This window comes from Emydura macquarii, unplaced genomic scaffold (genome assembly GCF_026122565.2).
Source record: "Emydura macquarii macquarii isolate MOO-44397 ecotype Brisbane River unplaced genomic scaffold, CSIRO-AGI_Emac_v2 contig_2897, whole genome shotgun sequence".
NCBI lineage: Eukaryota > Metazoa > Chordata > Testudines > Chelidae > Emydura > Emydura macquarii.
Genome location: NW_027133034.1, coordinates 41,533,453 through 41,556,321, shown reverse-complemented (window position 1 = coordinate 41,556,321; position 22,869 = coordinate 41,533,453).

Genomic DNA, 22,869 nt, shown 5'->3' with positions numbered 1-22,869 from the left:
ATGCTCAATCAGCAACTACAATTAAATATTCCAAATCACAGACAATGAGGTCAAAGAGGGGGGTTGAGTAAGTCAGAAAACAAAAAGCTAATACTTTAAGGACTTTTGTCAAAGTAAAGAATCTGATTTGGACAGTTTACGGCATCTAAAACTTCAGTCAAAATAACTGTAGATAATCATACTCTGTAAATAGCAAGTCAAGAATGACATGATAAAAGGGGGCACAAAGCTGCAATCTGAAGATTAAATCTGTACCTTGCATATTCCCTTCAATTCTTGGTCATCACAATGCAATTTCAAAATTTTAATGCCTCTTGTGGTCTGTGAATTCAACTGTGCATAGTGCAATGGATCTTTTCATTATTTTGATTAGCCTATCCTCTCAAGTTTCCATCCGCCTTTTGTAGGAAGAAGAGATAGGGTAAGCATTCCAAACAAATAATAATGTTGAAGATGGAAATTGTATAGGATGCATCAATCCCTTAGTGATGTTCTTTCTCAGTAGTAATGAGAATAGAAAATGCCCAGAGAAAATGGCATAAAATTAAGGGTAGAATTTCATTCTGAGTTACACCAGTGTGAATCCAGAGCAAATCCACAGAAATCAATAGGCATGCTCTGGATTTTAACTCTGCAATTGAGAGCAAAATGTGGCTCATGTCCTGTAGAACAAAGAAGATAGAAAGAGTACAAATGTACACGCATCTCAGTTAGAGTGTCCTGGTTTTCCTTCTCAGCCCATCCTATGGATTAATCACTGTGAACTGACACCGAAACATGAAATAAGAAACCAACAGGGAACCTCCTGGTTCTTTGTGTTTAATTTTAGTTATGTATCTGACAAGCCTCATGACTCTTTCAGTGGTTTGCCGAATACTTCCTGCCCTTCTGCCACTTTAACTTGTGCTGGGGCCAGATGAATGAGAATCAGGGAGCCACAGCCAGTCCCCCGATAGCCTCCCTTCTCCATTGTGCCTGATCTGAGCTCGGACACGGAGAATCAAGCCCTGCATTTCCACTGTTGTGGGAGAGCATGGAAGAGAGAAGAGTAACTGACAATTCTGGAAACCAGAAGTGTGCTCTGACTACAGCCAGCGCCTCATTTTCAAAAGTGCTTAGCACAACAGCTCCCACTGCGACATTTACAGCTACCGCTGTGACACTATGCGTTGAGCTCTTTAAATCACAAATGCTTCCTATGGCCAGATTTTCTGAAGGTTGCCTTCCACTGGAAAGGAAGGTAATCAAGAGCAGTCGGGCCCCACATATGGATAACATATAGCCCATAGTATAAAAAGAAAATGGAACTATATGGTCTAACCCTGCCGTTGTTCTTGTCATGTCACATGTCATTAAAAGTGGGAATATGATTTAACAGCAGAATCAGGCTTATTGTTTTTATGCAATAGAAGAAATGGTTTAGAATAAGAGTTGGTCATTCAAAAAGTTTGATAGCAAGAAAACAAGGAAAATATTTTTCAGGTGTTTTCTTATTTTGAAATTTGTACAGTTAAGGAGGGAATGAAGGAGGAATTGCATCAGATTTCCACCCCTACTCTGGAAGTAGCTTTCAACAAACGTTCATCATCATTTTCCAATGACAGCTGCTAAGCATAAGATTTTAAGTTTGGCTGGGTCTGTCAGCTCACAGCACTATGCTTTGATTGAAACTTTACATAACTGATGATTTCTTTTGGAAACCCGGAGCATTACTGAATTGAACATGTGATGTTAGAACAGCGACAGAGTCTACCAACTACAATAATTCATTTGATGTTGTAGAGGAATTAGGAGCCATTTAAATATGTAAGGCAGGATGCTGTAATAAAGTCTGTAGAATGTAATGTAAATATTAACAACTGAATGCAGTAGATGGAGTATAAAATAGAAAGAGGTAAACAGGCATTTTGGTTTAGAAAAAATTTCACACAATTACATTTTTAATAAATAAAAAATTTATCCCTGAAATAAAACCAATATTTAATGGAGATGTTGGTGAAATTATGGTAGGTGATGAGCGGGCAACTCAGGTGACTGCCTAGGACATCCTGGATACAAGATTGTTGCTGTGGCCTGGTCTACAGCTTTAAACATAGGCTGACCTAGCTATACCGCTCTGGGCTGTGAAAAATGTCATGCTCCGTGTGATGTAGTTAGCTCGACATATCCCACGCAGTAGAAGATGGAAGAATTCTTCTATCGACCTAGCTACCACCTCCTGAGGGGGTAGATTTACTACATCAATGGTAAAAACCCCTTTCATTGCTTTAGTAAGTAAGTAACCCCTTTCACTGCTGTAGCTGCAGCTATACCGTGGCAGGTTTGTATTGTAGACATACCTTGGGAATAGAAGTCTGGCCATGCACAGTCACATGGCAGATGGTGCATTTAGATCTCAGATGCAACCCAGGATCTTTGGCACATTGGTGTCCTCTTTGAAATGCTTGAAGTGGGGGCAAAGGATTCTAGGATATATCTACATTAAAAGCACTACTGTATAATGCATAAAGCTAGGAGAGCTACAGGAACTTGTTAAAAACAACCAGTTTCCTTTACTCTACCGCATTGTGCTTACATACGGTGCATAGAGCCAGATCCACAGCTGGTGTAAATTTCATGGCATTGAATAGAGATATGCTGATTTCACCAGCTAATGATCTGTCCCATAGTGCATATATTCTTATTCTGTTCTCTAAGGCATAACTCTTATTGACTTCAGTGGTGCAGGATTGCATCCTAATCCACCATAAGCTAAAGTGCACTGCGCAGACACAATGAGTCACGTTTCTTTTGGACACTAATAACACTAAGGTGATGACATAAGATTTTCTATTTAAAAAGTCATTTTATTTCTTATTTTACTGGTTTGTCATTTTTACCTCCTGTCACAATCTCTGTGGCAGGCAGGGCTGCTCTGCAGTGCTACCTTCAGGGCCATGCATGTCGTTGCAGCTGCTTCCATCTTACTCAGCAAAGTCTGGCCACCTGCTTGAAGCAGAGTAGCCTTGGCATCAGTCTCTAAATGATTAAGTAGCAAAATAGTAACTCAGGATTCAGCTGCCTGCACCTTTAAACAAAGACAAAAAATAAACCTTCAAAATGCAAGCGCTTAGTTGCAGAGCAAGAGTTTTCTCTGAGGAGCTCCTCCTCTGTCTGAGGATAATCCAGCTCTCTCTGCCCCTGAGCAAATGAAGCAAGCCTTCTTAACTGGTCTGCTGGTTCTTGATTGGTCAGTATTTCTTCCTGGCTCTTCTAGGCTTCTGGAGGACTGTCTTGTTGGTCACCTGGTCTGAGTGGATTTTCCTTGGGCAGGGAGTATCAGAGTGCTGGGGGCAGAGAAGACCTGATAGATCCTGTCACAATCTCGCACTACACTGGGCTCAGTAAAGGGGTCTGGTTCTGCACTGCAGTTGTTTCCCACTGTAATCTCACATTCTATTGCACCATCCTGAATTATCCACAGAAGTCTAATAAAATAATTGTGCTATCAGTCTTTTACACTGTGATGGAATTGCATTCTCCAATTGTAAATGTATTATAAATGGATCATCTTACAGATGTACTTTGGAAACCTCCAAAGGTGAACTGATTCTAGGAAGAAATAATGTCAAAAAGCTTTAAAAAATAACAAAGAAAAACATAAAACATGTACAGTAAGAACCGGGGGAGAAGGGCCTATAGAATTGTGCCAATTTACATAAGCAGAGGCCCTATTCTGAACATATGTGGGAAGATAATATATGACATATCAGTTAGCAGAACATGAAAATTACATACATACAAAATTACATATAAAGCTGATAGAAGAAATTTAAAATCACATTGAAAAAATAGAGATAGAAAAATGAGATAAAGCAATACTCAGCTTAAGAAAATCCACATAAAAGCAAAATTCAATAAAAAATACATTGAGAAAACAGTTTAATACATTTTTATAGGATTTGAAGGTACATGAACAATAGCATTAATACTTACACTACATAGGATAAGAAAGAGTTATTACTTCCCAGGCTACAGCAACTGATCACCAACAGGGTTGGCTATAAAATTGCCCCTTATGTTAAGCCCTGATGGAAATGCTGATGAATATTCTTAACTTTACTACACACAGTAGTAAATATAAGCATATACATAAGTGTTTGCAGGATTCAGGCCTAATACATATTAGGCACTTTATGCTTCCTGTAATACCATGTGTACTGAGATGCCAAGATACAAATAACTGCAACATTTTACCATAGGAGAAAACTTCATACTCAACCCAGCTCATAGGCAGGATATTAGAATAGACAGACCATGCTTTTGACTGGGAATGCCTACAAAGAAAGAATCTAAAAAACAAGAGGAGAAAACACGTAAGAGTTGTTGCTAGAGAAGGTCAAAATTTTTCATTCAAAACATTCTGAATGAAAAAATGACCTTTTTCTAAATAAATATTTTCTGTGAAAATGTTAATTTCTTTCAAATTTCAGTTTTGGAAATCAAAAATATATTCCACTTTCGAAAACAACCAAAAACTAAAACATTTTTTGCTTTTGGAGATTTTCTCTGTTGAAATTGCAACTCCACTGCCCCTAAAAATCCATAAAAATAATTTATAAACAAAATATTTTTAGTTTGCCAAAATTGTTGGCAGACATGGCGTACCATTTTCTAATCAGCTCTACTTATTCATTAGGGATTCAAGAATGTCCAAAATGGCAATATAAACCTTAAGTAAGATCAACCTGTAAGAAAAGGCTTTAAAAAGTATCTATCAGGAAAGGATAGTGTCACAGGTGATTATAGCTATAAATACATAATCATATAATTATGTAATCAAAAGTATGGGTAATAGATTAGATTCAAGTTAAATCTTTAAGTGGTAAAATATAAGAAGGCTCACACCACAGGGTACAGCACTAATAAGTATGTACCACTGCTGAGTGTGTATTAAGTATATAAGATAAGGCTGTAATGCAAGGCCTACAGGCTTTACGTCTGTAAGATATGTAAGCTTGCCCACAGAAGGTCTGAAACAGGTTGGCATGACTAGCTGAGCAAGAGATAATCTACCAGTAAAGTATAAAGCTATAAAACAAGATGTGTTAAGTGCTGATGTTCTGGAAACTATGCAGCAACAGAATGAAAAAATATGCCACAATGTGCCAATTAATACCACAAGATTCCCAATATTAATATTTTGAAGGATTCTCTAATTACTTCAAGTTGCTATGTTAACTTATTGACATAGATGTTCATGAGAATAAGAGGAACGAAGTGGGTAGCCTATGAAAAATATGGCACCTTAAAATTCATGGGATGTGGAAGTGCAAATAAGGAAAGAGGGATTGACAGACTCATGCATATGCATGAGCATAGTGGGCATGAAAGAAACTTAGGATAAAAGGTGGTGCCTTGCATAAATGGGTAGGGAAGCACCCCCAATAGGATGGCACCTGATAATCATCCTACTCATTTCAGTATTTCCCAAGAAGGTGCGATTATGAAATCACTTATGCTGGACATCATTCTGTTTGTTTCTATATCTGTGTATGTTTCAGTAGTTATGACATTGTTCATCTGCTTAATGAAACTGTTAATAAAAGAACATTTGATAACTTGTGAGTATGTTACTTGTGGTCACTCTTCCTCATGTTCTCCTAGCGTCTCCAAATTTAAGGATATTTCTATGGCAGTTCTCACCCTGCTATTTCTGATACAGTAGTTGTTAGAGAGCTTGAACCTTTGGCATAGATTTAAGATACCATTGGTAATATCAACCCATCAATATAATAAAGGCTACACAGTGATTAAGAAAGAGACTGAAACAGGAAAGGGAACTTTCACTGAACTAGCTAAGGAGGAGAGGGAGCTGTAAGGAATGCTTCTTACTCAAGCCAGGGAAAGGAGGAGGAACTCCCTCTAATTTTAGAAGACGGGGGAGCTGTGCTCCCCTCTATATATACACACACACACACCATCTTTAATCATTGGTGTAACTATTTTCACTGACGAGAATGACAGATGCCTTTGCTCTATGGTTTCGCTTTTATTCTGTGTTACGTTGCACAAAAGTATTAACACATCTGACCACAAAATCTATAGTTTTGCAATTATCTTTATACTTACATGGTACCAAATAACTGTGTATTCTCTGCTTCTATAACAACCCTTTAAAAAAATGATAACGTTTAAGAGACTTTCCCAGGGTTGTAGGATGTACAAGCCTTCTGTGTTCACAAATATCAGAATCTCCTGCGTTTAATAATTTTAGCAAAATCCACACTACAAAAAGTTTCCAAAAAAGAAGCCCCACTGTGGCTAAATCTAGGGTGAAAAGCTGGATGTAACTAACAGAAAAGCTGCCGGCACAGTGTTGACCCTTCCTGAACTTTTTCATACTTAATGTTCACTATCTTGAAACATTAGACATTTTATCTGCAGGTGACATAGCTGCTCCAAAAACTTAATGCAATGGAAGTAATTTGAAAAAAAATGTCAGTGACATCTAGGGAAGAGTTCCTTTGATACACTCTTCATATAGTCCAAAGGTCAAATCAAGCATAGTCAGATCATGTGGAAACTTTAAAGACAGATAGAGTTTTAAAAGGAAAATAAATTCTCCATAATGCCCAGGGAAACCCAATTCTCGTTATGAAATGCCATAGCTACTTTAGTGCTTTGTAATCTGGCCCAGATTCTGAGTTTTAATTTGGAATATTTCCATCATAAGAAATTTTGCTCAGATCTGGTTTAAAGTCAACAGCTAATACCACCAATCTTTGAAGCCTATGGGCTTTGAACGAAACTTCTAAAGTGGGAAATAGGCCAGATATAGGTCTCTTTCCTAAAATAATGTTATTTATAGGTTTATAGTTAGTGTAACTTAAACCTGTAGCATGCCGAGGACCCTCTTTATTACTTTTTCTTATTTTCATGACATTAAAAGTTTGGGTTTGCCAACCCCCAACTTTTTCTGCAGGTTGGGGACAAACCCTGCTTTTCAATGGAACAGTTAAGAACTTTCTTGGCAGATCCTTACTGACTTTTCTGCCTCTTTAGCCCCTTTCTGTGTGTTTTACTGTAGGATGGGACCATATGACACCAAGTCATCAGAGTTTGATCCTGTATCATTAAAGCTAATGGGAGACATTGCCACTGATTTCATTAGGCATTGGAACAGACCTCAGTAAAAGATGAAACTGTATTGAAAGATCTATCCATTCTGAAACTAGAGCGTGGCTATCATCCTATTTTATACCCAACAACATTAAGTTGCAGGATGCAGTTGCTCTATCTATTTATTAATGCTAAGTTTAGGAAGCGAGAGTGAAACTTGCTTGCACATAAGTAAGAAGGGACAAAGGATGTGAATGATTTGAAAAACAAAATCAGAGCATGCTGAGCACAGATTCTGGTTAGCTTGTGCATGACAGTGGTGTTCGATAGAGGATATTTTGTGGCTTGCTTGCTTTCTCATGTTTCTGATATGGGAACCACCAGGGTCTGAAATAACAGAGAATGATACTCTTTGAAAAAACAAATATTGGGACAAGTTTTGCTAGCTGGAAAAGAAGTTGGCTCATTGACTCCAGTGGGAGCAGGACTGGGTCCATACTGTTGCATCTGGCTGTCCAGAGAAGCTCAAATTCATGTAAAAAACAGAACTTGCATAAACAATCATGTTGCAAATATCAACTTACATTAAACTTTATATGTTTAATATATCTTAATATCTATTTCAATATATCAGTAGGTAAGTGTATATATTAACTTAATGCAATATCTTTCTTATATTGTGTAGATCTCTAATTACCCTTCCATTAGTATAATTTTAATTACACTAATGAAACAAAACCAGGACAGGAGTGATCATTTTTAAAGTGTATGTATCCAACCCAGCAATCTTATTTTGAAAACAAAAACTTACTTGTTTAAAGAAAAAAGCCATCACTGTCATTTGATGAACAAAATATTGTTAATGGTTGATTTTTTTTAAATTTAATTGATCCAAAAAAAAATTCAGGTGAGTCATAGCTTTATATAAAGTAATTTGTTTTCACGCTACAAGACAAAAGACACATCATAGAGAGATGGATGTAATAGTAGTCTGAAGACTTTTTCTCCCTAATATAGAAACCAGGCTAATTCAACTGGCTGTACTTACTAAAAAAAGAAGCAGTTCCACTCACTGTTAAGGGTATTTTTTTCTATTTATAATTTTTAATTATTTTTACTAACTATTAAGGGTATTTTAATTTAATAGAATATGTTAAGTTCTTTAAATTTTCACTCTATACTGTGATCTGTGGTTGATTATGGGCCAAATCCCATTTCTTCCTCCACTGTGACCACAACCTGTATCCTAGTGGAATTGAGGAGAAGGAGGAGGATGATTAAGGGTTTAGAACCCAGGACAGGAGAGCTACACTCCTTGCTCACCATGCAGTTCTGCAGCTGTGTTCCTAAAGCACTCCTTGCATCCCAGGACACAAGCTCTTAGGGTACCATCCAGGAGAGGACTGGAAATGGGTCTGATCGATTAATAGCCAGAAGGATCCGTCAGCCATTCACTACTATCAACCTATCCCTAATCACAATTCTACCTAACTAAATATCAAATACAAAACCTTAACCCTGGGAGAACATTATTCTTGCTTGTAATCCATAGGTGGTTTGATTTTCCTTCTGTGTGAGGTATCGATGGGGTGATAAGACTAGATGGAAACATGAGCTCAATCTGACCTCCTGCACTAGACAGTTGAACAACGAAGTACCCATCACTCAGAATGCCTTTTCTTCAGCTGTAGTGAGCTTCTCCCTCTGCACAGTCATACCTACTGATACCTACACACCATACCTACTGATAATGTTGTTCTTGGAGTAGTGGAGAGTGAGAGACTGTCCTTTAGGCAGTTGTGCCCCAGTTTACTTACAGCTTTAATTTGAATATGAGACCAGAATTTTGAACTACATCTGACATTCACTGGAAAAAAAACCAATGTGGTGGGCTAAAGACTAACGTGCTCTGTTGTCATCTACTGGCTCCCAGAAGCTGACATAGCTGTCATTACTCAGCTTTGGGGAGAGGCTTCCTTCTGTCTCCCCTGAAGCAGTCCAGCATGCATCATAGATACTAACTTTTTCCAGGATTTTGCCTTACATATATAATTGTTCCAGCTTCATAGAAAGGAAATTTGTTTGCCACACAAAGACTTGTATTTCTCAGTACACCTGGTGCACAAAGGGAGAGTTATTTCTGTAACTATGACAGAGAGAAATGTCAGAATTATCAGCCTTAAGACTCACCCTGCCACATTTGTAATGAAGTATATGAAAGATGATAGAATAAAACAAGTGGAAATAACTGACAGCTTTAAAATCTAACAGAAAAGTCAGTATTTTCCTTTAATGTATTCCTATTTAGCATATTTGAAAGGGAGACAAAAATATAATCATCATTACAATCAAAGAGCAGACTGAGCAGATGGGAGGCAGGTAGAGATTAAAGGGAAAGTGGAAAAAACAACAACAGTCATTTGAGGAATAGGAGTATTAGCTTTGAATTTATACGAGTCTCATTCTGCAACAAAAATATACTACCAATATGGTGCAAGAGGAACATCACTGACTTCATCACTAAGGCAATGGAGTTACACCAGAGATAAAATCTGGCCCTGTTTAAACTAGTAAATGTGTGCCTGAGGGTTGGAGATGATGGTTCTGTTACAGACTGAGCTATAGGAACTAAGAGACAACACTGGCATGAAAAGGTTTAAATGGGACACTTTCTACAAGGACAAGTAGGAGCCATAACTCCACTGTATCATTTGGCTCCCCACATACCCAAAAAGAGTCCTCAGCAGTGTTCTGAGTCCCTGTTCAGGTCATCATAAATACTATGCTGTTATTGGTTTTACCAATAATTAGAAAATCATAAAACAATCTAGATACAAAATAAGCCTTCCTAGATGAATTTCATAGTAGATGCTTTTTGACTGGCTGCCATTTTACAGCTACCGCCCATAAGCTTTGATAGTTCAAGTTTCAATCAACATTTGGTATTACATCATTTTACCACATCGAGGTGATGACTCCCACAAAGGAAGTTAGTTCATTAATAAGACAAGACTTTTTTTCTAAATACCATTTTTGGCTGACTTCTGTCCCTCACACCACCACAAATATTCATGAAATATTAGGCAACAGTCTCCCTTTTCTGTTTCAGTGCTTCATTTCCTTCTCTCTTCCAAAGTTTGCCTATATCGTCTGGAGGAGGTTTTTGTTTGTTTTGTAGGCCCAGTGATTTTAAATATACAACACCTTGTATATAATATTTAATTAAGTGGCATAGGGGCTGTAGGCCTTTTTCAGGATGACTAGCTCAAAATAAATCAGAGTCTGGTATGTAATTTGTCTTTGCCATGCCTGTGTAACCAAGATTATCATTGGGATCTACATGTTTAATATCCATACATATGGAACATAACTTATTACAATTTACCATAGGTAGAATTCAGATTAGACCAATTTCAGAAGTTCTGTATAACTGGGCACAATTCCCATTGATTTTGGAGGGAATTCTACTTACACCAGGGCTGAATTTTGTCCTTCACAACATGGGTTTAAGCAGAAACTGTGACAAGTGCCCCATACAGAATCCTGAATTCTTCAAGTCCCTGATTTGAGCCTAAAGCCAACAGTTAACAGAAGAACCCGTGGAAGCGCAAAACCCCCTTTTTACAGCTCATGGTCCACACTCCAATGCCAGGAGTCTGGGGACTGCCACAGGAAGAAAAGGCCTTTAAGCTCTAAGGCCAATGAAGAAGATTTTAATTATCTAGTTTGAAAGAATCCTACTTGTCTCTGTTCTTAAACTTTGTGTAGTCATCTCTCACACAGAAGCACAGGACTCTGAATGTGTCAGAGATGTCTTTTTTCTTGCTGGGTCTGTTTAGCCATGTAAGCTCCAACAGCACATATATGAGCTACTAAATGCTCTGTATAAAATAGCACATTACAAAACGTACATGATATACAGAGCACCTGTAAAGAGAAAAAATTTCCCCTAGGCTTTTTAGACCATGGAGTGGGGGAGAAAGATGGAGAGAGATCAGAAAACTGCCAGTCTCAATCTGCTGAGGTATTAGACACCTTATGCCACATGGCACAGAAATGATGTACAAGCATTGACTAAAGAACCATTTGCTCCTTTGGCAGAAAGCAATGTGTTAATTAGAAACACTACGGTGAACTGTTGAACTCTCTCTTGAAACCTTTAATTTTCCAATTTCAGGAAATAAGGATGGTTGTTTTAAACATATTATGTAAAACGGCGATTGAAAGAAAGCACAGAAGAGAGTTAAAAATACCATCAATTGTTTGTTTGAACTAGAAGAACTGAAGTAGTTAAGTCTTCTCATGAGGTTACAAAATTGTCATAGCAACAGGCAAATTGTTTAGGATTCAAGGAATGATGTGGATGAGGAAAACGAAACATTTCTTTTGATGGGGCATGTTTGCCACCTCTTTTGGATATTTCATTGTTGAAAAGCATTTGCCAACTTACCCAATCTAGTAAATGCACTTAATACATGCAGGAGGACTATTTGCATGCTTAAAGTTAAGCATGTTCTTGCTGGATCAGGGCCTCACTCAGCACAAGAGGAAGCATCATCATCACAGTTACAATAATGCGCTAGGGCTCAGGTATTTACCATCATACAATTCAACCTGCTTTTTTCTTGACTCTGAAGATGTTCTGACCAGACCAGATAAGGAGAGGAAACATTCAGCCCTACAGATGGTGGCGTAGCTCTTGAGCAACTTCTGAGATGTAGCCAATTTTTTAGACATGCCCACTAAATTTGGATGATCATCTTGAGACACCTAAAATGATTCAGTGAACCTATACCAATCTATTCCAGCAAAGGCACTGGCTCAGTGAGTGGCTGGCTCACAGTCGTACAGTGACTCATTAGCAAAATTGGGATTAGAATTTAATAGCAGAGCTATGCAAATTTTTAATAGTGCACAGGGTTTGGATTTTGCTATGAAAGTGAAAACTGTTGGAGGTTCATATGAAGATCAGTTTTTGTTCTGGAGATTCCTTATTTACATAATGGATTATAAGCCCAGAATGAGACAAAGAGTGAAGGAGAAGCAGCAAGACTGGCATAAATAGTTATAGTCCTGCTGCTGCCAAATGGGGTCAGATACCAGATGATAGCTCGCTCCATTAAAAATACTGATAAGGTGTGAGAAGCCAGGCCTACTTTATCAGAGAGAGACCCTGACTACAAATGTCACAAACTAGAGAGAAGATTAGGAATCCAAATCTAACTTTGATGCCTGTTCCTATTTATAGACAGAATAACACCACTGACCATTAATGGATCCAAATTTTACAGCTCTGGACCATCTCTAATTCAGCACATGTGTTTTGCAGGCATTTCACCCTTCTGATTGTTCCTTTTAATTTTCATTTAACTAGCTTCCTCATTTTTGTGTAGTTCCCCTTTTTGAAGTTAAATGCTACTCTGATGGGTTTCTTTGGTATTTCCCCCCTTATAAGGATGTTAAATTTAATTATATTATGGTTGTTATCGCTAAGTGGTTTAGTTATATTCATCTCTTGGTCCAGATCCTGTGCTCCATTTAGGACTGAATCAAGAATTGACCCTACCCTTGTGGGTTCCAGGACTAGCTGCTCCAAGAAACAGTCAGAAACTCCTCTCATCTGTTTAAAAATAAAAACAAAAACCCAGTCTTCCAGTAAAGCAAAGTTTGTAAAAATTAAATTGTGTGTTGTTGCCAACAGTGGAATGAAATGAACAGTAAGAATATTTTTAGCTCTTTGAGAAATCCATACCAGTCAAACCTTAAGCTCCTCAATTAAATGTAAACTGATCAATAAAGAACAATCATTCTAACACAGTTAGAAGGAAAATATATAAATAGGACATTTTAGTGTGTGAATGTATACATGCACTAGAATATTGATAGTGTATGTCAGAGCTACATTGTTTGGAAAATTTCACACCTCTAGTCATAGTTTACATTTGATATCAACATATCAAGTTGCTATTGGATCTTATTTTGACAGTTATGGTCAAAAGCAAAACTGGAGGGAATTGTTCACTAGAGGTACTACTTGCAAATGCAGATGAATGGAAGGTTCTAAGGATCTTTAGCTTTACTCCTCTCCCCAGTGACTGAATTTTGAACCTGAATGAGTTCAAGAGCAATCCTAAAAAGCTCTGCACATCATATCACTGAAAGGAATAAGTGTGGAAGAGAAGGGTGTTATGGCACTGATTACCACTTCGTTTCTTTCCAAAAGCATCTTGTCTACACTGCAAAAAAGTTTCCTCTTATAGACAATAGGTGGCAGTAGCAACAAGTACAGATGAAACAGTACTGCTCATCATTTAACTGCAACTGTGGACAAAACACTCCACAGCTCCTCAATTGGCAGGTAATCTCGTGTGAATTAGATGAGTATCAACTTTAGGATGAAAAGTTCCAGAAGGGTAGCCATGTTAGTCTGTATACAGCAAAAACAACAAGAGTCCTATAGCACTTTAAAGACTAGCAATTAATTTCTGCAGGCATAAGCTTTCGTGGGCTGTAACCCACTTCATCAGATGTAAGGAATAGAAATCAGATGGGAGGTATATATATACATATCCAAGGGTAAGGAACAACAATGGGGAAGGTAGGTATGAAGTTTCTTTTGCAAATACTTATGAGTATAAACTAGAAGTTTTCTTTCCATGAATATTTTGAAATATTTTATTCAAATTCAGTTTCAGTGTGCATTCCTATTAGTAAACTGAATATTTGCAGAGACCAAAGAAAGGGATTGCAATGGGAATTCTCTTATACAGCCCCCATTAGCATAGGATGGGAGTCCCTCACATCTTTAACGTACGTTTAACCTCACCACATCCTTGAAGAAAGATCCCTGAAGATAGATTACTATCATTCCCATTTTACAGTTTAGGAACCAAGAGACTTAGGGCTAATCTACACTTTAAACCTATACCAGCATAGCTATGTCTATCAGCACAACGGTGTGAAAAAACCACATCCCCTAGCAACATAGGTATGCCGACAAAATCCCCAGCAAAAATGTAGCTATGCGGAAGATGTAGCATCTGTTGGCCTAACTAGCAGTGTCGGGGGAGGGGGTGTCCCAGTACAACTCCTCCTTCTGTCAGCATATGTTGCATCGACACTAGGGGGCTGTACCTTCATAATCTATGTCTTCACTACAGTGTTAACCTACGTGTCACACTGGAAGTATGTGATGCAGCAGCAGCTGAACTTTGGTCTCCCAAGTCACAGGCTAGCACCCTAGCCACTGGACCATCCATCCTCCGAAGTTTTTCAGAGACTTGAATTAATATTAATGAAAATATTGTTTGTAGTAATCACTCAACACTCTAAATTGGTAACTTTGGTAGGTATATATAGGCAGCATAAACCCCATCGTACATTCTTTTCCATACCTGAAACCTCCACTGACTTCACTGGCAATTTGGGATACACAAGAAATGTACGACCTGATCCTGCAGTCTGTATATGTTGTTTTCCTAAAACATTTCCCATAATTTATGTTTCAAGTCAGATACCAGCATATCTGACAGAATTAGGAATTCATAGCATTGCTGAAAACAAAGGCTGATATCTGAAAAATACAGTTTTCAATCTGTTTAATAATCCCTAATTGTTTTTTGGTCTCATCACAAAAAGATCAGCACCTACCTTGGAGCTAATAATTTGGTTACATTTTCCTACACTCATGAGAGACAAATTACGAATTTTACCTCTTGCATGTCAAAATACAATTTGTCTGTACAAGAAGGCATTATCTGCCTGCTGTACTTGTTCTTTTAACTCAGCAATTTACAGTAAATATGCTGAGTCAGATTGCATGCAGGGTTTTAGATTTATAAAATAGCCATCCTCTCCCTTGTAAACCTTTGAAATTCAATGTATCATAGAAGTCTGAATCTTCCATTTAAGCATTATCTTTGAAATTCATTTCAATTACAGGGGCTGAAGGAGTACTGTAAAACAAAAAGCTATAAAAGCCTTTTTCTTTTTCTTTGAAAATAAAAATTCTTATTGACAAATTGCATACAGTGAAGTAATACTAACTTAACATTGCATTTGGTAGAGATTTTAGGAAGAGTGCCTGTATATCTTATCTGGGACCTGCCCTTCTGTTGGGGTTTTATTGGAGAGCACACACAGTGCATGGAAAGAAAGTTTTAGGTGCATTCCCATGCATTATTGTGTGATTTAAATCAGCAAGTCATTTATATTATTCGCTCATCAGAATAAGTTTGCATTTACTGATTCAGAAAAGCATTTTTATTACATTAGTCCTTCCAATACGGATTAATTTAAACATTTCAAATCCCCACCTCTTTTGACTATTATTGTCTGACATGATATATTTTTCAAAATCAGAGGGTCAATACAGTACTCTCACTGATTTCACTGGGCCTGTAATGGTGAGTGAAGAGATCTTACTTGTAATGTAGTTACATGCCTCCCTGTAAAGATCTCTTGAACCTCCGATTTCTGCTACTTTAGAGTGCTGATTCTTGCTTATTCCGCTTAGTAGTTTTGTTTTAGAAACCAAATAATAGTTAAAACAGGTTCTAAAAGATAACCTCAGAAAAGTTTTCTACTTTCCTAACGAGGAACTGTGCTATGTCCTGTAGGAAAGAGTGGTTTCATAGTTTAAATACCACAGGATCATATGTATCCACAGTCAAGTTCCGCCTTAACTAACCAGCTGTTTGACACCTCGCCAAAGAAATCTCAGTTATATACATTTTTAGAGATTTCTTCATTATAGGAACTTAATGTCAATGTACTTTCTCACCACATCTATCATTAGGCTTGTGGCAGACAGCCGGCTTCCCCCAGTGGGTCTCACGCTCTTGCTTCTTATAGTGGGCCAGGGCGTCTCCAATTACCCCGTCTGCCCTGGGAGGAGGGTAGTGACCCGGTCCCACCCGCTCCACTGGGTCCCAGCCCAGAGGCCCTATCACCGTGTTCACAGCTGCACTTTTTTCTCTTAGGCTAATTTCCACCCCCCTCCCCCCGGTCCTTCTGGCTTCTTGAGCCAGGTACCTTCCTCCTCACTCCTGTCTGCTCCTCCACACAACTCTGCACTCCTGTACACAGCACAGCACTCCTACTCCTCCAGCTCATGCCCTGTCTGTCTGGAGCAGAGGGTTTTTATGAAGCACCTGGCTGGTCCTTAATTGGCCTCAGCTGCTCCTAATTTCCCCCTAATGACTCTTAGCTAGTCTGCAGGGAACAGAGCCCTGAGCATTCTGAGGCTTATATCCCTCCCTTTGAGCACTCTCCTACTACCTTCTGCCCTCGCTATATCACACATCCCTCCCCCTGCTCAATACCATGGGGTTGGGCTACTTGGGACGTGAGGCAGTGCTGGCGCGACAGTGCATCAGCGTTGCCATGTTGGCTTCCAGACCTATGCTGTACCCAGAGTGGAAAGGCTGTAGAGAGAGGAACCAATGGGTCACTCTAGCGTTCTTCTCCTTATTGGTGTGCATCCACCGGAGCGGGGCGTGGTCTGTCACCAGAGTGAATCTCCTCCCTAGTAGATAGTAGTGGAGGGTTTCCATGGCCCACTTAACTGCCAGGCACTCTTTTTCAACCACCGCATACTTCTGCTCTCTGGGGAGGAGTGTCCTGCTGATATACAGGACTGAGTGCTCCTCTTCATCTATCATCTGTGAAAGGAGAGCCCCTAGTCCCATCTCTGATGCATCTGTTTGGAGGATGAACTCCTTCCCAAAATCTGGGGCTATAAGCACCAGGCGACTACAAAGAGCTGTACTCAAATCAGCCTTTGCAGTCCACTTCACCATATCTGGGCCCCGCGCTTTTATCAAGTCAGTCAAAGGCCCTTCTCTAGTGGCAAAGTGGGGGATAAATTTCCTATAGTACCCCACTATTTATAAGAACACCCTGACCTGTTTCTTGTGGACCGGTTGGGTCCAGGCCTGGATGGCCTCTATCTTGTCCCACTGGGGTTTTACCAGCCTCTTCCTAGCACATACCCCAGGTATTTGGCCTAGGCCAGCCCTATTGCGCACTTAAGGGGGTTTGCGGTGAGGTCATCTTGTCTGAGGGTGTCAAGCACTGCTTCTACTCTCCCCAGGTGCGTTTCCCAGTCAGGGCTATGGATGACCACGTCATCCAGATAGGCAGCAGCATACTTGGTGTTGGGTCTCAGTAATTTGTTCATCAGCCTTTGGAATGTCGCAGGGGCCGCATGGAGACCGAAGGGGAGGACGGTATACTGGAACAGGCCATCGGGGATGGAGAAGGCAGTCTTCTCTTTGGCATCTTTGGCGAGGGGGATCTGCCAATAGCCCTTGGTCAGGTCCAGAGTGGTCAGGTATCGAGCCTTGCCCAACTGGTCCACTAGCTCATCGATGTGCAGAATTGGGTAGGCATCGAATTTAGAGATCTCATTTAACTTCCTGAAATCATTGCAGAATCTCAGAGTGCCGTCGGGTTTGGGAACTAGGACGATCAGGCTGGACCACTGACTGTAGGATTCCTCAATAACCCCAAGTTCCAACATCCTCCTCACTTCTGTCCGAATTTGGAGCAGAGGGTTTTTATGAAGCACCTGGCTGGTCCTTAATTGGCCTCAGCTGCTCCTAATTGCCCCCTAATGACTCTTAGCTAGTCTGCAGAGAACAGAGCCATGAGCATTCTGGGGCTTATATATCTCCCTTTGAGCACTTTCCTACTGCCTTCTGCCCTCGCTATATCACAGGCTGTTAAAATCTTTTCGCATGTTTTTCCTAAGAATGAAACTGCTTACCTTTTAATGTGATGGAAGCAACCATATCTCAGCCTATGGACATCTGTTTCTTTTCCAAAAATTAAAAAAAAAAATTAAAGGTTAAAATTAGTCAATAAGTCAGGTTTTTAAAGGTATTTACATGCCTAAAGATGCACATATACACCTAGTGGGATTTTTTTAAAGTGCCTAATCAGGTTAAGCATTGAATTCTCTTTGAGCTAGTCTATACTAGAAGCGCTACACCAGCACAGCTGCCTGCACCCATGTAGCTGTGTCACTGTAGCGCGTCTGATGAAGATGTTGTATGCTGATGGGAGAGAGCTCTCCCGTCAGCATAATTACTCCACAAGAGGTAGTAACTATGTCTCCCGCTGACATAGCACTGTCCACATTAGCACTTAGATCACTGTAATTTACATAATTCAGGGAGTGCCCTTTCCACACCTCTGAGTGATGTCAGTTATAACGACATAAGCAGTAGCATAGACCTGGCCTTTGAAATCAATGGGAGTGAGGCACCTAATCTGCTCAAGCGCTTTTCTAAATTCTACTACGTGCCTATATAATACCTTTGAAGATCTGTCTCCAAGTGATTATCAAATGACATTTAAATGGAATCTGGCTGCTGTCCAGCATATTTCCTACATACAAAGCCACAGGTGCTGGAATTTGTGAATACTTAAGAATTTCAGCTTTTATTTCAAATAAAATAAAAGTTTTTAGACTTCATGGTCCTGGAGAAAAGAATGAAAATGTTACCCCACTGCACCTGAAAAGCTTAATATACTGGAGGCAAATAAAAAGAACCCAAAAAGTTGAGTTTTTTTAAAAAGAATAATGGTGGGGGGGCCTAATTTATGACTTTTTAACATTTGGACTTTGCCTGATAAGTCCTCACTCAGCGTGGCCGAGGATTTTGAAGTGGGGATAATAAGCAGGATCCAGGGCCAACTGAGGGCTACAACCTTTCTCAACAATATGAACACATGTAGCTGTTTTCTTCATTATTGTGAAGTAAAGGGTTACATACATGAGAATGTATTAATAAATAATCATAATCACTTTAGTGACCAAATACTATCCAAACTAACCAATTAATTACACTTTAACGTCTTCAGAGCCAAACCCCTCTGTATACCCAGTTTCACTTCTTTGCTAAAGATGTTCCATGTATCTTCAATGATGTACAATTTACAGCCCAGCGCACTGGCAAGGTAAATGGTGTTGTACTTGCAGAAGAATAAGAACAGGGAATAGGATAAAGTTGCCAAGAATCTGGTCTCTAAAGAAAAGAAGCAAAAGCATTAATGAATGGTTTATTCCTTGTGCTGCAAGGATCTTTTCCTTTCCTCAAAAGACTGAGAGAACATAAATGAAATTAAAGATTCATTAGCACAACTAATTAATTTTATCTTTATTCTTCATTTCACAATAGTAACCTATCAACATTCATAAATTAGGTTGAGGGTGTTTCATTTTCTGTTGAAATGGAAAAGTGCAGAGAGGATCTCATTCTGATTGTACATAATCTTTATTTTTAATATGCAATTTATCAACTCATGCTAATTACACTATGGGAATTGACATGTTCTTGCTATTGAAATTAAGATAGCTCATCTTTTCATAAGTGATGGAGTCTTTCAGGACATTTGTTTTTCTTAATTAGCCTATTTAAGTACTGTATAAGATTACCATCTGAGCACAGAAATCTTTTTGGCTCTAGAAGATTAATTATTATTTTAACATTTCAACAGTCTTTGGGTCCAAAGATACATATACCAATTTAATGCCAATTATTCCCTTCATCTGAGTTGCCTTCAATTTGCCTTAAGGAGGCCTGTGAAGAAGCAGCATGTTTTGACCAGATCCCTGCTGACACAGTGGTACTCATGGGTCACTGACAGGGCCCTGGGCTACAAAAAGAAATACACAGCTACCTTTATTGCATTTCAGTCTCTGACTTCCAATCAGCAATGAGGTCCAGGAAAAAGATAAGTTATTTAAAATTATTTTCTCTTTACCAAAATGTTCTTCTGATCCCCAAAGGATCAGCCATGTTACCAGATCAATATAAATGTGGATCTTACCCAAAATACCACACTGCCGGCCAACTTTTTAGTAACTAAAACTAAAGGTTTATTATAAAAGGAAAGAAACATGTTAAATAGTCAAAGCAATCAGATGCACACAAATGACTTAAAAATCCATATATATATCAGGTTCTTAGCAGAACTGTGGCTTTTACAGGCTTGTACAGTTCCTCTAGGATACATCCAGTAGCTGGATGGGGTCTCAGTCCTTTGTTTCACAGCTTCAGTTGTAGATGAGTTCTTCAAGAGGTAGGAAGCAGGTATGAAGACAAAATGGAGATGGTGCAACTGTATTTTATAGTTTCTGCCATGAGGCTTGTACTTCCTTTGTCCCAAACACAGCCCCACAGCACAGGGCATGGAAAAGCCTCAGAGTCCCCTGTCCATAAGCATGTTCTTAAATGTCCGGGTGACTCAAAAGGTATAGCAATTGGGTTCTTTCACTGGATTCATTGTACATTTGAGTTCCCTTGATGAGTCATCAATGCAGACACTAATCTTCTTGGGGGAGTGTAGTCCAGTAGCATAGCACAAATTTTTGGATACAGATATATCACACATATCCATATCTTACAGTACCAAGACAATATATACATAAACAATATTATCATACTTAGCAAATTATAACTTTTCCAATGGTACCTGACATGGCATATCTTGTAAAAATCATTGCAATTTGTACATATTGGCATTACATAATATTATAAATGGTCACCCCTAATCCAGACAGCATCACACTCATTGTCCAAGTTTGGGCTAGACTGTGCCTTTGAAGTCTGTTTTGCGTATGAGTCAGCACTTTGAGGTTACCAAAGAAGCAGCATAGAGGAAGGAATTTTATCTCAGAACCAAGGAATGAGCTCATAGCATAGATTTTGTAGGTCCAGCAAAATTTGACCATGGTTGTTAGTCAAGACCCTTTACTTTTGTGAGCATAGTCTCCAGTCACAGGGGCAGACCTAGCTATAGTTAGCTAAAGTGAAGTGGAAGGGCTTCACTGCATCATTAGACACACTCAATATGAAATTCACTTCAGAGTGAGTTACCCAGCCCTGAGAAAACAAGTAAATGAAATGGGTTGCAGACCTCGCAATGAAAGAGCTCTGAGGTAGATTGGTTGCAAGTTTGGGACTGGAGATACTAATTCAACCTCAGATGTGATTCCTGTTGTGTCTTGCCTTATTGCCTAGGTTGCCATAGCAACAGAGCTTAGCTTGTTGCCATAGCAATAGAGTTAGATTATTAGGGGATAGCTCAGGCAGTCCTGGCTGGTTTTAGTGTAGTTCAATAAAGACTTTTCATGGGTTTGCATCTCTCTGTGTTCCATGCTGATTTTTCTCTGAATACAAATACTTTCCAAGGATTTACATAACAATTCCTATTTGGCAAACAAAGCTAAACACGCTATGAGGGAATTCATGTGTGCATGGTGCTCAGCTTTCACAGATGCAGCTAGGACAAAGTGGTGCAAATGAGCTCTAAAGTCTCCCGAGGGATACTCTCCACTGCAAGTGTTCCTTAATAGGCACAAAACTAGCCATGCCTCCCATTATACCCAGTCCTGCAGGAACCTCTGTGGGTATGGAGACACACAGGTATGCCCTTTTCTGGCCCAAAGCATGCACTCGTGCTCCTCCCTCCCCATCGCCGATTGCTCTCTGTTGGGTCCCTAGTAATCACCTAACACACATTCCAGCATTACTCTGTTGCTGGTTTTAAGTTATCCATTATGATGTCTTGCTCCTTTAAGTGGTTCGGCACTCTGTACTCAGAGCACAACTTCTTTTCCACTTGTTCCCAGAACAATAAAAACTACCACAGCAGATAGCTGTATTTAAATCAGCTACCTGTGTCCATCTTTTACATTGCTGAGTCACATTTCACTCCCTTTCTCAGGCCTGTAGTCACCTTTTGTGGGCACAGTCCTTAGTTTTCCCCCACACAATCAGTCCAAAAGACTGTCCTCCCCTTCTGAGATTATCAGCGTTTTCAGCATTCCTAGAACTGCTCTCTATGGGTCTGCCTGGTTCCCTCCCAAGGCTCACTGCTGGTTACGGCTTGTATCTCTACTCTGCCCTCCTCACTGCTACTCTCTTTCTGAAGGGTTTCATGGTACTTTTCTGCCCTCCTCAGGCCCACCACCTTCCTAAGGGACTACTTGCTACTTTATGCAGCTACCACTTATTGCAGAGCCTTTCTCCAGGACCTTCTTCCAGCTCACTCCAAGCTGCCTTTTCTCCTCCCCAGCCTTTGCCAAGCCTTTCTTGAAGAGGAAAGAAACTTCTCACCCTCCCTCTCTCATGGTGTTGATGACCAAATCCTGGGCAGCCTTACCTAATGGTTGGAGCAAGAGTGCATTCTACCAGTTAGCGCTGAATCATAATAGAGCAGGCCAGGCATGGAATCAAGGGTTGTAGCCGGGTGTCAGAAGTCAAAGCCTAAGCAAAAGGGTTAACCAGAGTTGCAGCAAGAAGGCAGAACCAAGGGTCTGAGATGGGAGTTAGGAAGAAGCTGGGGGCTAGAGCAGGAGCAGGTATAGGCTGAGATTTGTGCAAGACTGGAAACCAGGAGGGGACCAAGCACTGCAGGCTGGAATGCATTGAGCAGCCAGAGCTTAAATATCAGCCTGCTGACCCCTGCAACCAGTCAGGTGGAACAGTCCCACAGCTTCTCTCAGGGCCAGCTACATTCATTAGGCTGCCAGAAGACTGTCTCTGCTGCAGGTTAGGCCCCTGACACATGGGGTTGTATACTCAAGCTGGCTCTGGTCATTCATTGGGGTGTGCTCAGTAGTCCTCTAAAGGGGACAGTCTTAGTCCTCCAGCTGAGTCCCTCTGGATATTTACCCCTTCCATGGTCCCAGGAAAACAAACAACAACTGAGAAGCAGGAAAATAAACAAAAGAAAATATACAGTCAATCTTTAGCA